Below are 16,898 nucleotides of genomic sequence, written 5' to 3'. Positions count from 1 at the left end.
TCGCTGTTTCAGAGCAGCTCCAGTGACACAGCTACCACAGACGGATGGTGCTGCAAGTGAGACCGGAGTGAGGTATAACAGCTAATTTTCTAGGCTTTCTACAAAGTGCATCTGTTCCATCGTGCTCTTTTCTGATAGTAATAAGTAGGACAGGGAAAGTTTTGCTACAGAAACTGCAATTACTTATGGTGTGTGTTATTCATCTTTTGATTATTTATGAGAACATAATAACAGAACAACTGAGCAAACAAAGCCCCCCTTCCTCTACCCCTTCTCCTCCAAACAAACCAATGTAAGCAACTGTGTGCTTACAAGCACAAAGTGGTTTTTACAAACATACAACCACTACCTAAGAACCTAGAGAGAAATCACACCTTTTCTGATTGACAGGTGCCACAGTGATCAATAAGGGCAAAGAAAACAATTTGAAATCACTGTTCAAGTTGTTGTTACACAATTTTGGCAAACAAAGGGAAGTCTCCGCTGTCAGCGGTGAGTGACACTGGCATTGTCTCATGTTAATCGATACCACCCCGCGCACACCCTGTTCTTCCCAGGAACCAGCTGCCCCGCCAGGGGAAGCTGCAGAAGACTGGAGGGGGACACAGCTGAGATCAGTGAAGAATCAGGCATGGGGGACTCGAATTCATCTGCAAGCAGGTGTTAAGTGAACTCCTCCAAAAGGACAAGATTCATTCCTTTTGCCAGCTTTGGGATGAATTAGCATGAATTCATAATCCATAAATCCTGGTGGCAGCAGAACAGCATCCCTCCTGTTGTTATTTATTTTGAGATTTTCACTGGGGCAATAGCTTTACGTTTGACATTTATATAGGTCACAGTGAGCTAATAGCCATCTGCCATCTGGGGACTTTTATAATGAACATTGCAGAAGACTATGAAACAATCTCTGGCATTTCCGATTTGAACATAAGCTGAAATAGGGTTGATCTTTACAATATGCTCTGCTGTCTCTCTTCAGGTTTGCATTAGTCATTTGCCTGGCCTTGCTACACACGCACACGCTTGCACATATGGGAAGTGGTGGGCTTCAGCATTTAATACTATCAGTTAATCACCACACACGTGAAAAATACCCAGTACCTTGCACAGCCATAAAAGGCCCCCATTAATTTGAAAATTCTTAATACATTTCAGAAATATTAATGACTTCCCAGCCCTCCTCCCCTGCAGCGCAGGCACAGGAGACTCAGCTATAGTGCTGGCTTAACTATGGTACATCGATGTGAAATCACTCCTGCAAGGTCACGTAGCCCCTCCCTTAGCAAAAACCTCATTGCCCTGCCCATCCAAAACACCTACCAGGCTGAACAATGACATGTAAGAACGTGCAGAGGTGGGGAGTCCGCAGGAAAACTATCACAGGCACAGGAGCTGAGGGACAGCAAACAACACCACTTCATCCCACCCTTGGGCCAGAGCAGCTGCCTGTACCAACCCCGACTATTTATCAGTTACCTGAGGCGTTCAGCCAAGTGCACCCATGATTGAAATCAGTTGAGCCACCTCTACAGGGGAGGGCTGGGGCAGGGTGGGTCATGCCCTCACCTCAACAAGCAGTAGAGACCTGCAGTGAAAAATCCCTGTGAGGGATTTTTAGTGCCGTGAAATACCTGTAGTGTCACCTCTTGATCATCTGCGCTTATACTAAAAGCGCTGTTGATGCAGCAGCCTCCAAGCTGGTCCACTGCAGACACAGCTGACCCTGTCTCCCCAGCTGAGATAAGAGTGCCCATGGGCATAACCGGCAGCTCCCTGCCCGGACAGGAGGGTCGCTGCCACCTCCCTCCTACTCGCTGGGACGACGCATACAGGAACACATGTATTTCCTAGCACCTGGGTGCACTGTGCTACTATCATCAGCTCTTGCAGATGGGGAATTGATAGAGGAAAAGATTAAATGACTTGCTGAATTGCATAAGCCACCTACAAGAGTTGTGAGTGAACCCAGGTGTCCTGAATTTCAGGTCAGCACTCTAACTGCAAGGCTGCCCCATTCTCCCAGTACCTACATGCTGTTTGTTTTACGATACAAATGTGTGAAAAGACTGAATGTGCTCAGACAGATGAGAATATCCCATCTCAATTAGTCACTCTCCAAAAAGCCTCCTAGGGGGCCAGGCCTCCTTAATGCTGCATGTTCCTCCCGAGTTCCCCAAGCCTCAGCAGGCCTCAGGGTAATAAATTACATTTGTCTCTGCCTTAGCAGCAGCAGCCTGGCCGAATCCTCCTTTCCATGACTCAACTCATGATGAAATGCCTATTTCCTGGTGCTGAGATCTGTGAAAATTGGTCTTTTCAGCCTCCCTCCTGAGGGACATGCCTCAGCGAAGCGGCTGGGGGCATCTTTGATCAGATGTGCTTTTCTCCCTTCCCTTTGCCCCCTGATACAGACGCCTGGTCCTGGGGTGCCACTTATTTGTATTATGTCTTTCAAGGACGACACACAGAGTGCGTTTGAAATCCAATCCCCTCTCGTGGGGTTGTGGGGACGGGATGTCGGGGAGATGCCTGAACACTGACCAGGTTTTGACCTGGTCCTACAAGGACTCAGGTTACACAAAACTGCGCTGGCTCTGATAAGCATAAATCTTTTGGGCTGCAACTTTTGCAAAGTTCAGCAGGTGACAGCTTAAATAACTTAATGCTCAGCTGCTGCCTACTCATGCTGACATGCAGGGGGGCAAGACAGGCTGGAGGGTGGCCTGGGAAGTCCACCTTCCCCGTTCCCACCACCGCCCGGGCGGTCATCCATTCCCAACAGCGCGCTCTGGCTCTCTGTCCAGGTACGGCGGGTAGCCTTGGTGTGGTACAGCAGCCTTTTGCGGACTGTGAGCCTTCAGCTGATTACACACGCTACAGCATGACTTCCCGAAGCCTTGCAGCCCCTCCTGGCTCCAGCGTCAGCTGAGTTACGACTTGCCTTTCATTGGCCTCAATCTAATGGAGTTACTCTGCACTGATGCTGCTGCAAACAGGCGCAGCTTTGCCTGTGTCACTGACTCCCTTTCACAGACATCACTGCAGGCTCTGCTCCACATGAGAGCAGTTTCATTACAATGGAAGGCATAAAAAGATAAATGCTGTAACAGCCTTATCTCTACCTCTTCCACCACATGCATGCTCCCTTCCCCACAACACAGGATATGCAACAATACACAGTCAAGGCTGTGCTGTTAAACAGCGCTCATTCTTCTCAGCACCACCGGTAATACATAACACAGCTCAGCCTGAGGAGTGCTTCTGGTATTGTTACTAATGTCCATGTCATAACTGCTTCCATAGGATTTCCATTACACTCAGGGATCACAGTGTGCAGAAGGTGCCAGGAGCTCAGCCCAGGCCTCTTTTCCCCCAGCAGGATGTGAGACCCAGCTCTCTTTTTGAATTACAAAGAGAGCAGGAGAGAGAGTGAAGCCTTACATCATTGTTTCAGTTAAAGGGGGGATCACCAAAGGGTACAGAAGAGAAATGAAAGTAAAGGGGTCATTCCTATTGCTGGGAATACACTTTTGCACCAGCTACATTAGGTAAATTTACTTTTGCTTTGCTGCTTAGTGTTTTCCTGCATTCCTGTCCCGGTTCATCCCTAACCTGCAGCATCAAAGCAGCCCCTTCCTTCAGTCTCTGCACCCTGTCCCGCTCAGCTCTTCCTGGCAGCCTCTGAGGACCTGCCTTGTCCCACCTCCGTGCTCTGGGCTCCCTTCAAGCACCGACTCTTGCAATCTGATGTCACTCACAGCTATTTTAATGTGCTAACTTTCTAAATCCACACTTGCGCTTACTTACAATATGCTGCTTTGATCGGTGTAATACAAGCAAAACTAACAAAAATGAGCCCCTTACCTCCCCTCCCCTCTCTTGAAGCAAGACTCACCAGGCCTCAGGCTTGTAAAACCAAAGCAATTGCAATCTTTAATTTTATTTCCTTTATTTTCAGGCTGGTTCTGATTAGGGACATTCTGAGCAGGAATAAAGCTATTTTAAATAAAAAACATGTTGAGCTTTGGGGGGGGGGGGGAAAGCACAACCTTATCAATTTAGAATAAATGTCTTTTTAACTAGTGTTGTGGACAAGGCTGTGTTAAGCCAGGCAACTTGGGAAGCAACCTTTCTTGTTAGTCACATTGCTTTTATGGTTTAGAGATCAGAAAGACATCATTTGTGGGTAAACCGAATGGACTTTACCATGGGATTCAAGAGGACAAGGGCTCCAAGCATTTTCAGGAAATGTAGTTTCAGGAGCACTTTCAGAGATAACTTCGTACCTATGTCTGAGCCTCACAAAACCAAAATGAGATTTCACTTAGCCTCCACTTGGGTAAATACGAAGTCACTAGCTTGATTTCAATAGAGTGCGACTGAGTATATACTTCATACCCTGGTAAAGCTGAAGTTGCTGCACTGGGCCAGCTCTACAGCTGCCTAATTCACTGAGGCTGATACAGTCACGCTAATCCATGCTGCTGAACAAACAGGCTGGTGTTTGCAGTAGAGCTGCTTTGGACTGCTGCTGCTGTAAATGAAATCAAATATGGCCCAGTGGCTGGATTTACACCGATGTAACTAAAAGCGTCATCGTGCCCCCTCAGAGCATGGGTCTGGCAAACCTGATCCTGCTAGCACAGCTCCCTGACCAGTGTAAACAGACTTCAGCAGAACAGTGCCACTTTTAAACAAGCTGCCTAGATGTAATACATAGGAAATACGTGCTGCACACACGTGGCTTTGTGATACTGCATGGGATTTTATGGTAGGGTCAGGGGAAAACTCAGGACTAACCATTTAATCCTATTCAATTTGGGCATGAAATCTGCCAATCCCAGCATCCTGACTGCACTCTCCCCTTCAAAGCAGCTCCGGCCTAATCTGGTGATTCTGGGTAGCAGAACCTTATCTTTATTTTCATCTGTCTGTCATTCTTGATTTTTACCTCTTTGGATATGCGCGCTCTCCTCCTACCCCCACAGATCCTATGACCTCAAGGTCGTTCACCATTCAGTGCCAAAATCGTGTCAGAGCCGAGCTTCTGCTCCTCAGGAAGGAGTTACTGGGACCTTTCACGGGTCAGGGTTCAGATTAAGTTAAAGAGGCAGGGAGATGAAAGCTGGAGCAGGCTCTTGTGGAAGAGTTCATGGACGGCTGCCGTACCACAATACAAGTGGATTGACTTAAAGTGTGCTGAAGCCAGCAGAAAGTGTTTTGAATGCACCAAAATGCCTTACGTCATTTTATTTTTATTCATTATTTTTACCCTGGTTAAAGACAGAGAGTAAAATGGCTGTATTAGGACTAAGACTAAATGCTCAATGATGAGACTTATACATACCTTAAGGTATGCTTTTTCAGACTGATCACAGTAAAAAGCTCTAGAAACAGATTTAGGGTGAAGAGTACACTTACCCCAGTACAGGAATTGATCCCTTTTAAGTGACTAGCTCTGTTCTGGTAATAGCTATTATTATATTATTATTAGAGTGGGAAGAAGCTCTTCCACAGACCACAGCTCACCGTGGAAGAAGAAAAGGCTGTTATCCCAAAGGGCGGGCAATCCACATGCGGTTCTGAAACTTGCTGCTAGCCATGGCCTTAAAAAACTGCCTCTGGCACAACCAGTTTCAAAGTCTTTTTCCCACTCGAAATTTTGCAGTAGAACATGACTTCATTAAGCAGATGCTAGACAGATAATGTGTCATCTTCAAGAAAGGGGTGTTTCCCAAGTGCTTAGGAGTTTGCTGCATGACTCTGATGTCAATACAAAAACTTTGGCAGACATCAGAGGACTCTGAATCAAACCCTTTTCTTTCCCTAAGCCATGCTTCTGTTGTAAATAATATTTTCACTAGTCATTCTGTGATAGGTACAGGCAGCCTGGCAACACCTTCAGGGAAGCTTTGTGGGACTGAAACACACCATCACACGGCCCTGAGTGTCAGTCCTCCTGGACCAGGACCTCATTACTTCAAGTGCTGAACAAGCGCTGGCAAACCAAATTGCCCCGGAGTGCTGAACAGAAAGTGCAACAGACCAGTGCAGTTGCATGCACTCCAAAATGCTAATTTATTTTCCCAATGTGTGAGTTAGTTTTATGATATCAGCATTTTGTAGCTGAAAAGCCATGGGTTTCTTTCCAGTAGAGGGAAGGTCAGCATTCTCTGAAGTGAATGTGGGTTCCTCTTGTTGGCATGCCAAGCCAGGGCCCCAGATAGCCAAAGGCAGGTGCTCAGCTTTCAGCAAAGACCTGGCCCCCTTCCAGTGCTTCCAGGTGGCCAACCCCAAAAGTGAAGGCATCTCGAGACAACTCACTTTGAAATTCTTTCACTAGGACTGGCAAATCCCCTCTAAATCTGCCTTTGCGTTAGTCGTTGTGTACACGTGGGGAATGTGCAGAACGAGGCAATGCACTCCACTTTGAGAGGGGACGTGGGCCCCACATTGCCACGAGTGCTATTGTACCTCTCCTGGCAGTTGCTGCATTACTATGACAGCTGCAAACCCCGATGAGTGAATAACCTAATCGAGCCATTAAAAGAAACAGAAGCCCTCTGCCCTGTTTGATTTCTCTCTATAATGATGTAAAGTGCACTTTAATGGAGTCAAAGTGGTCCTGGGCCATTCTTGTTAAGGCCATTTGATGCAGTGCTATTGAGTCCCACTGCTAGCGTTCATTACCTCCCTTCAGCTCTCTCCCCTGCTGCATTGTAGTTCAGACTTCCCAGCACAGTTTCTCTGCTGCTACAGCCCCTTGCCTGCATTTTGTCTACATAAATTAGACCTTGTGCAGCATATTGGCCTGTCAGGGGACTAGGAAGAAACTGTATATTGTTTCTGGCATTCCCGGGCCCTTCTGCCCCTGACATCTGCTGTGTTTGTGACAGGGAATACATTCCTGACTCATTATCCGGGCAAGCGGAATCCCTCCCTGACAGCACCATTAATCAGAATCAAGCAGTCCAGCAAATAAAAAAAAAAAAAGGGAGAGAGAAGAAGAAGAAAAAGAAAGCAAGCAAAGAAAAGAGACAGTTTCTAACTTTCACTTTTGTGTCATTCCAGTGTCTGGACAAGTAGCAATCTATCTTTCTGAGTGACAGCTCTGATGGATGGCATTATTTATGCTTTTGTGTATTAAAAGACAGTTCTGGCACTGGCTTGTCACTCTACCAGAGATTTGAAAAAAGTTGAAATTTAATTTGAAGGAAAAGAGGGCAAAGATCATAGGATTCTGGCTGGGGAGTGTTGCCTGGGAGGGACAGAGGGACAGTGGGAGGGAGCACCTGGAAGAGGTGTAGAAATGATGCATAAATGAGTAGGTGCCCTTACATGTATAGAGATTTCTATTTTTCACTGTGTATCTATATTAGTATCTTCCTGGGCTGGAGAGGTCTGTTTGTTGACACAAATAGGTTTGATGTTCCTTGGAGGGATGCATCATTTTAGGGTGAGACGGGCATATGCTTAATTTTCTGTACATAATTTGTGTGCGTTTGTGTACACAAACATTATTATATATGCACATATATATGTGACTAAATGTGTGTATATAACAGGGTGTCTTTACATGCACATGTGTATTTACACAAATTAATTTTAAATACAGGCTTTTTGTTCTAGCTTACACATCTTGAAGATAGAAAACACACATCTAAATATCTACACACACATGAAGACAGTCACATGGATACATCCCAAGATGAACAACACCTCCATATTTTTAATTTCTTCCTTTTAAAAATGTTTACTTACTACACTCTTTGTAAGCAAATTCAAGTACAAACAAAGGACAATATTCTTTAAATCTAAACTATCTTTACTTGCTTAAAGTTTTGGGGAAAAATTGCATTTCACTTCATCTGGAAAGTGAAGTTTGACTGTTAGTCTAGTTTTATGTCTTTTTCTTTACATTTATCCACACACAGGCTAGTTGACTGTTGAATGCAGAAACCCTGGTATGAAGATTTAGATGCCCGCACTTCCATTTGTACCACCTCCTGCCTGTAGAATAGGGTTGGTAATTGCATGTGAAGTGCCAGGCCGAGGAGCTGTCTCCTACTGACCCCTTTATAAAGTCAGAATTGCAAGGAGTGTAAATCCGTATCTTTGTTTAACTGTGCTGATTTATGTGCTGGCAATTGAACCCGTAGGTATTTACACAGCATATACCACACCGCATATAAATACTAGAACACAGTCAGAGTATGTTTGTGTGGGGATATTACACACAGTGGTACAAGAGGAAATAAGCAAACCACGTTCACTTCAAGAGCAAACAGGTACGTCCTTCTGAAAATTGTTGATTATGTGTATTTATGCCAGCAATGAATTTGGCTCTACACGTCTTTATGTTTCTGCAGCCCTGACGATAGGAAGAGCCTCTCAGGACCTGCTGTTCCATGTTCAGAGTGAATAGTGAAGACTTACCTGATCTGAAGACCATAGTTAAATTATTAAAGGACATTATATGAATAAGGCACCCCAAATTTAGGTGTCAACACAAATTAAAAGCAGGAATCTTACCTGGAAAAACTGATATGTTTCTGAAAGTTTGGATCACAGACAGACGCACATCTCTTTCTTCATCGCCTTCTAATATATCCTGGGACTGAACAGAGGGAACTGCCTGTCCTCTGTTGTGCTGGCTGCAGCGAAGGATGGAGAATCGCAGAGGTGCTAGCGCCATTCACACACAGACATCTGCATGGGTATAAAATTGAAGAGAGTGATTTGGTCATAGGTGGAGAAAGGCTACCAGCCTCTGCCTGCAAAAACGTCCCCTTACTCTAAGTGCCTGTTCAGCAGGCTGTGGCTGCCCGTGTAATGCCATGCACAGGTTTCTAACTGCACGGTGGTTTGGGTTTATGGGTCAGATACACAGAAATGATGGCCCATAGCTCCCTATAGCACAACAACACAAGATGTTTCACTCCATGGTATTTCCAACACTGAATGACACATGGTTTTGACCTGAGAAAACATGAAATAACAAGAAACATAGTTCCTATTATTTATAACTTTTGCTTTCAGATGACCCATGTCTTGGCTATTTTGACAAACATCTGCTTTGGAACCTGTTAGCCAACATACAGCATTTGCTTCTAATTAATACAAATTTGTTTCATTCCCAAGTCTCAGCAGGTTTCACTTCCCCTCTCCTAGACTATTGGCATCAGCAGCAGTCACCCTACCACACCTAGCAAATCTTGACAACAACCACTCTTGAGACTACAGATCCAGGGTGAAATCCCAAGCACTTCAAAAACTGCCAGAGTTCTTGGCTAAATCCAGGAATGGTGTTGACTTGCAGGCCCAGCTGGATTGTTACTATCATCCTCTTGGACTCTTTTTTCCTTCCTGAGGATAGTGTATCTCCTCTTCTTATCCACAGGGATTTTTCAGCTCGGCCTCACTACAACCCTCAGAAGTAACACTGTATTTCCAGCATATTGACTGAGTGCTATGGATGGACAGACAGGGAACTGCTGTTACTCACGAGCGTTTGAAAACCCACCAGGCCAGGATCACACCACTGGTGTTCTGATGGAGATGGAGGTCACAAGAAGACCTAGGACTGTGCACTAACTTAATCTGAAGCAGTTCCCTAAAGGGATGACATCACAGCAATCCCAGGCAATGAGCTGTCCCTTCAGGGTGTGAAGTTGCGGAATAAACCTATTCTTTCAAGACCCAGAGCTTAAATTTCAAAGTAAGATGCGTGTGTAATTCCCCCAGGCTTCTTTGTAACCCCAGCCGGTGTTTTGAGAAGGAACTGGTCATTTTTCGACTCCCAGTCTCAGTATGGTAGAGACTGTGGATTGGCTTTTTTTAAATGTTGATGCCATTAAATTGAAATTGGCTGGGATGTAGGGCAGGCTGCAGTTAGTGGAGAAATATGGGGAGGGGTTTCTCTTCACTGGCTTTCAGAGGCATAAGTCGGGCTGGTCAGTAACTGCTCCAGAAGGAAACACAATAATCACTCATAATAGCTAGGCAGAGAAGAAAAGGAGAGTCTATCTTATTTGTCAGTCCTACTGTATCTATCTTCTTGGAATTGTACTGTGAAATAAAGACGTCCAAGATTGTACCTCAGCTGGGGTAAATGGTGTAAATTTTCATAGCTCCAGTGAAGACAATTTATACCCGTTAAAGATCTGCCCCTTGATCTCCAAAGCCAAAGGAACATAAGCTCTTGCGTTTTAAGCGTGGTAGTTGGAATGTTTAATTCTATTCTGTCGTCTGTCAGAACAGCAGGCAGAGGGAAGGAATGTCTTGGTGTCATATGGAAACCACGGTTTGATGACGGACAAAATTAAATCCTTGCATTTGGACATAAACCATGGCAACACAAAATATGCAGCAAGTCAGGCTTGGTTTTCAATACTGAAAACACAAGGCCCCACTTGGCAGGCTGAGGAGAGGATATTAGTCAGATTTAGACATGGTTTTCTTTGTTTTATTGAAGGATAAATAATTATGTGCTGAGATATTCCAGACTCATGTTAACACAGTTCTGTGTGAACCACAGCAGAGGATGCTGTGAGAATAGGAAGGACTGAAGGTCCTTTAACCTACAAAGTATCTGGGAATCCTGGAAAAGTTTTGGTTCAAATCCTGAAGTTTCCTCAAAATATATCTGACATGCTAATCTCCATAAATTAAACCTTCCATGCATTTGCTTTCTTTACATTCTTGAGTATATACCGTGTCTCCTTACAGCGTCTGCTCAGCATTCCTGCTACTGCTTCAGCTGGGGATGCACTCTGAGCAGCTGGCTGAGCCCTCGGCTCCCATTCCACTGTGCTCTGTAGCTGAGCACACCCCAAGGGGTCTCTGGGAATAGAGGGACTGCCACGCTTGCAGCATAAAAGCAGCTCTTCTTCCCTTTTTAATGCTTTTTGAAGCATTTGAAGTCCAGAGAACACCTCATGGACACATAAGAGAAAAATTAGTAAACAGAGGCTGTAGTCGTCTCAGGCAAGTAGCAGTGGCTAGTTCTGGGTCACACAAAGAGATTTTGGGAAAGTTTCATTATGACTTGGTAGCATTTCTTATTTCATTGAAACAAATATCTGTGCAGAACAACACATAAAAATACTTTTGACTTGTAACAACACTTTTCTTTCTAAGTGCAAGAATTCTGACACAGATTTATTGAATATACCCAAATCTGCTGAATAGCTCAAAGTGATACTCAGCAAATGAATGTTCTGCCTCGCACTCTTTGTTTGTTCCATGATCTCCCGAGGGGCGCTGCTAATTTCTGTTTTAAAAGAAATGCCAACGTAAAAATTGCCTGCAGTAGAGGATCAAAGGTATTACAGCCCCGTCCCATTGCCATGCTCCTATTTTTATTTACACTGTAATATCCTGAAGGCAGAGACCCTGTTTTTCTTCTGGTTTTGTATCGTGCCTCACTCAGCGAAGACCTGACCTGGCCTCTAGTTGCTACCTGTGCTGCCGAAGCTAATAACCATAATAGTTAGCAGAGCAGTTTAAAACAGGTGCTGTGATTATTCCCAGAAGCGCTGGGCAGTCAAAGCAATTAGCTGCCCCAGCAGACACAACTTGTCCTGTGCAGATAGCCATCACAAGGCCTGTGTACCGAAGTGGGATAGATGGTCTTATCTGAGATTGCAGGAAATAAACAGGCTTCATGAAGTCGTGGGGCCACCCCTGTGTGGTGGCACAGGCCTTACGCTGGTCCATCTGAACGGCTCTGTCTTCATCGACTGGGTACTGTAGCGTACGAACTGTCCCTCTCTTCCTTTCCCAGTATCCCCACCCCAGCTTCCATTTCCCAAAGTGATTTATGATTTTTTGCACAGTGAAATCCACATTTCTCTTGCCTGACAGCACTAATGAAGCATGCAGAGACCTGACAATACTGACCGGTCTTAGTCATTCATGTTTCTCTTTTCTGGTCAGCCTCCTCTGCTGCCAAAAAAACTTTACACGAGAAAAGTGGAAGGTGAAAGCCACAATTCACTGATGAAGTTCTGGAACTGCCTTTTTCTAGGAAAAAAGCTGCTCCAGTGCCTGCCCTCTAGAACTGAGTTCTGATTTGCACCACCCCTAGACTGCTGTAGATGCTGCTTTACATCGTGCACTGTTCTGTTGCACTCACAAGTGTAAAATGGAACTTGTAAATCACTTCTTGGAAAAGGCAAGGGACATAAATCTCGGCACAGCAGAGTGAGTTTACGTAGAGATGAAATCAAGCTGAGTAGCACAGATACGGCATGGAGCTGGATTTCACATTTCACTGACGCTCTTGGTCCAGAGGTTCGCTGATTAACAAGGCTATGATTCTGTTATTGAAACTCATGGTAAGTGGTTCCTTAGGCAAAGATCCAGCAAAGCACTTAGGCAAATTCATAAATTTATGTCCCATTGACTTCTGTGCAACTATTTATATGCTCAAAGTCATGCATGTCTTAAATGCATTTCCAGATCAGGCCTTGTACTCGACAAATAGTCATTCTGCAGCATTGTAAACCCCAAGCTTTCAAAATTCATGAGTTCAAGCTCTCGTTTCCCCTAAGCTACCATAGCTCCAGTGCTGAATGCAAATTCAGAAAATGCTTTTTTGAAAAAAAAAAAAGGCTTAGTTTTGAACTTCTAATAACTCTGGATAGGAGCCTAGCTTTAACAACGTAAAAGAAACAAAAAAGAATGAAAGCTATGGCTGTCATCTAAGTTCATGTCTTCGGGAGATGAGATTTTTAGAAAAAAATACTCAATACTGTAAAACTTGCAATAAAATCCCTAAGGTAAGAAGATTGTTTTCCACATTTGAAAAGACTGAGATCTTTGTAGCCGTCTCAGGCTCAGTATAACCAGCTAGGTGCAACCTGAGCTGTGTTTTGGGTGGGGGGAAAGATTGTGACTCTCAGTTCTTGCGCCTCACGTAGACTGCTTTGCTTCTCGGTCACTAAGGTGCTTCAGCTTAGCAGATCACTTTGCAGAGTTGTGCTGCTTCTTGTTTTCTTCTACTTTATATACATTCTCTAACGTCTCTGTTCAAAGGTCATCTCTTAAATGAGTATTTAAATGTCTTCATCAATAGCAAACAGGGAATCAAGTTGCCTTTCAGTAAGGAATCCCAGCTTGTTTTTTGCAGAATGTACTTTTTCTCATCATCCTTTTGGCCAGCCAGTCAAAACTGACTCCCACATCCGATTAAGGCAGACGAATTGAGTGGTTGGGAGCATCTTTGGATTAATCAACCCTTTTTCAGAAGGGCTAATTTCATTTCTTATAGACTCCAGGCACCCGAGAGTATAAGAACGTCTTGCATTCATCCATGTGTGATTCATGTTTTACTCTTTTCTTTCCCAAATGCAGCACAACATATTCTTTAAATGATCAAATATTTTAAATCCCAAAGTGACATTCTGCAGAAAATTATTTAGAGTCAGCTCAAGCCGCTCTTAATATAAGTGGTAATTTCATCAAACTAAAAGCAATGGTGATTTATTTTTAATTATAATCACTATTTCAGTGCAGGGAACTGAGCTGTAACTAGGGTTTACATTTCCTGCTGCGTTTGTCCTGGCTCCATGCAAGACCTGCTTACAAGGTGTAAGCTCTCTACGATAGTCATTTACTCTGGCTGCGTTTTGGACGACACTCCATTAAGTATATGCTCCACTCTATGCATATGAGTGTTCTAAACAAGGCTTGCTTTGTTTTGGTGCTTTTGCCCTCCCCTCTTGGCATCCCATATACGTACACGTACTTCCAGCTCTCCATATCGTTGCCTCTCTCCTCCTGGCTGAGGGAGACCAGCTGATGGTGATGAGCAGTAACCAGCAGCAGAATTGAGAATATTCCAAACTTTTCTCTCACTTCTTCCCATGTGGCTTTTCAGAGCGTGAACTGCCAGGGGCTGCAAGAGATGAACATGCAATTAAACTCTCAGGGAAACCTGCCTTGATGAAAATCTCTGGACACAAAAATCCTAGGGCTTTTGATATTTTGTGGGATTTGGGCTTCTTGCTACTTTCCTCCAAATAAAGCCTTTGAGGAACAGATTAACTTTGTTCGCTGAAGAACTTCAGCTGCAGGAAACTCCAGTCCGTTGCAATTGCTCAATTTCCCTTTGACAAGCCTCTTCACCCCCTAAGGCCGACAATCCACAATCCGCTCTACTGCTCTCAAAGGGGGTCGCTTTACATTGCATCATCGAGTAAATGGAAACCACCGAGTGTCACAGGGTGAAATATGAACTCACCAGGCCACTGATTCCCTGACTGCACTACTGAAGAAATGGCTTATTTCTGAATTAGGAAGAAAAAATTGCAAAGCTTAATATCATAGATTTGCCATTTGCCTATGAAATTGTAGGGGTGAGTGTGGACACGCTAAGAGGGGTTGCCAAAAGGTACCTGTCCAGATTCTGCTGCAGTTTTCATGTTCTGGGTGAAGGCCTGTCTGTTCCCAGGTCACCCCTTACCATCTCCCATGACCACATTTTTCATTTTGCTGACCTGATTGTAAAATACCTGGTGCAAACCTCAGCAAGGAAATTAGGCCCATAAGGTTGAGTGTTAAGCACTCAAATGCTGGATTTCATAAAGCAGACAAAGAGATTAAATGCACATTGACGTCTGAAACTGAACATACCCATAGGCCATTGAATATGTTCCCCAAATCTGAAAAGATGCACAAGCAAGCCTTATTTTCATCATCCCCGTCTATTAGCATCCAGCCAATACACTTTATAGAGTCTATAGAGACAAGGTATTATAAAGATCGCCCAGGGAAGTACAAAAGTGATTTAAAATGTTCTAATCTCATTAATCTGTTTCTTCTCCCTAAAGATGTTCAAAGCCTAGGCCAGATCCTTAGCTGGCAAGTGAAGTAGAAAAGCACTTAAATAAGACCTTAAATTTAAGCTCATGCTTAAATTCTATTTACCGCAAAGTTCATTTCAAGACAAATTCATGCTAAGGCAATATTTCTAAGCAAAAAAACCCTCGCTTGAGCCAGAGCCTTTGCAATATAAACAGAGCTAATCTGTAGTAGACGAGGCTTTTCTGCTTCAGGACTTCTTCCCCACTCTTCTGAGCCTCTTTCATCTAGCAAAGGGAACAGAAATTATGGCTTTGGTGAGTAGTCTTAGCAAAGCAATTCTAGTTGGATTTTGAATATTCAACTAACTGCTGGAAAAATCACAGTGAACCAGTTTGTCACCAAGCTGTAACGCAAACAAAAAAAAATATATTGCTATAATAATTAATCGAAATCTGGCGCACTTGTTTCCAGCCCAAAAAGTCGGACCCATTTTCTTGATCCTTTTTTTTTCCACCTGCAGTTACTCAGGAATTGCAAGTACTGCACTGGTTTAGGGTGTTTTGAGGATTAATACATACAGGTTTGCTTACGTCTCTGAAAATCCCGCAGTGTAAATCTGTATGATGTTATCGCCTACAGATATCCTAATGATATTTTTACTGTTATCTAAGTTATTATCACAGGCTCCTAAGTCTGATAGCCAGTATTTAAATATTTACCATAATGAGAAGACACCTGCCTGCCAGCTGTCATTCTCCAATGGAATGGGCAGGCTTCCACATACCTTGATTCTTTTTCCCAACTCCACGGCTAATGATTATTTCTTCAGTCTGGGGGAAGCCAATAACCTCTGTATATGAACCAGGTCACTAATTAGATACTAATTCTGTGGGAGCTGGACAATCTTTTACTGTGCACTCGGCCACTCCTAACTTAGTCACAGCACGATCCTACGTAATGTCCCTAAGCCTCATTCATGTGAAGCAACCAGTACAAATGTTTGTAAGGGTAAGTAACACTCAGACACAGTTGTAACCGGGGGTACTATGTGCATGCCAAACATTGCGTTATTATTATTATTGCTATTGACAGTATAAATGGCAGCACCATAATGGGACAACAGCATCAGGTCTCAGGGAGGCAGAGGGTAAGGAGACATTAATATGTGCAGTCAACTTACATCTTGCACTATGAAAGTGTGCTGGTATGAGTGGTTCTGACACCTAGAACATAAACCAGATGGCCCCTTTCTTACGCCATATCATGCAAAAAGAGATTTGAATTAATTCATGTAGAAATCATGACAATTCTGTTACTGTTGGAACTCAGTACAGCGGACAGGGTGGCAGTAGATTATGCTGAATTTTTAACTTCTAAAATACTAGTGACAGATGTCACCGCCTGTACTCCTTTGTTGCTTCCCATCCTTTCTCCATCCCCTAGCGCCCCTGTGTCCCTTCTCCAGAGCAGTAACTCTGGACTAGGTTGCTTGAAAACTTATTTAAATAAAATTTTGTGCAGAACTTTCTCAAAGTCTGTGTGTAAAGAGAAATCCATCAAACCCAAAAGTGTGTGCCTGAAACACAAAGGTGCCGGGGTAAAGGAGATTTCATTTTTCAGTGAACTCCATCTACAGCCCTTTTTGAAATTCCATCCAAAATTAATAACATTTTACTGGCTGTGGGGATCAATGAACTATGCAAGCAACAGTGCCTTCCACAAAGAGTTTGCATGCTGAGTAGTTGAGACTGAGTGGGAGACAGCAATATTATCATCTGTGCTACCTGGAGGCTGAGGCACAGAAGTAAAGGCACTTGGCCCAGGGTTGCTCTGCCCAGATCCCCCGAGTCCCGCTGTCGTGCCTCTGCTCGGGAGACATTCCTTGCTCCTGCTCCAGGGATGCGGTAGCACGTGCGCCCGTCCAGCAAGGTGCCGGGGTCTCCCTGAGAGCAGGAACAGCTTTCTGCTGGGGCATCGCTGCCGCAGCCACCCAGGCTCTGAGCGCACCATCCCCAGGGCCGCCTCGGTTGTACGCTGCCGTAATGAGATCCCGGGCTGCTCCCTGATCTCTGCACTTCACACATGCC

General features: G+C 44.2%; 1 non-coding gene across 1 annotated transcript in view; it reads right to left on the bottom strand.

The window, feature by feature from the left end:
• The window catches only part of LOC104016049 (uncharacterized), a 161,455-nt gene that overhangs the window by 108,185 nt on the left and 36,372 nt on the right, over window positions 1–16,898 (bottom strand). Inside the window, exons 8-9 of the transcript XR_015705975.1 lie at window positions 13,748–13,903; window positions 8,536–8,712 (exon numbers count right to left, since the gene is read on the bottom strand). This is a non-coding gene — a transcript (uncharacterized LOC104016049). The remainder of the gene's footprint in view (window positions 1–8,535; window positions 8,713–13,747; window positions 13,904–16,898) is intronic.

The sequence above is a fragment of the Nipponia nippon genome, unplaced genomic scaffold (assembly GCF_047370975.1).
Source record: "Nipponia nippon isolate SJK-2023a ecotype South Korea unplaced genomic scaffold, ASM4737097v1 scaffold_27, whole genome shotgun sequence".
Classification (NCBI taxonomy): Eukaryota; Metazoa; Chordata; class Aves; order Pelecaniformes; family Threskiornithidae; genus Nipponia; species Nipponia nippon.
Note: the sequence above shows the minus strand (reverse complement) of the source record. Positions and strands in the feature narration are given on the sequence as shown.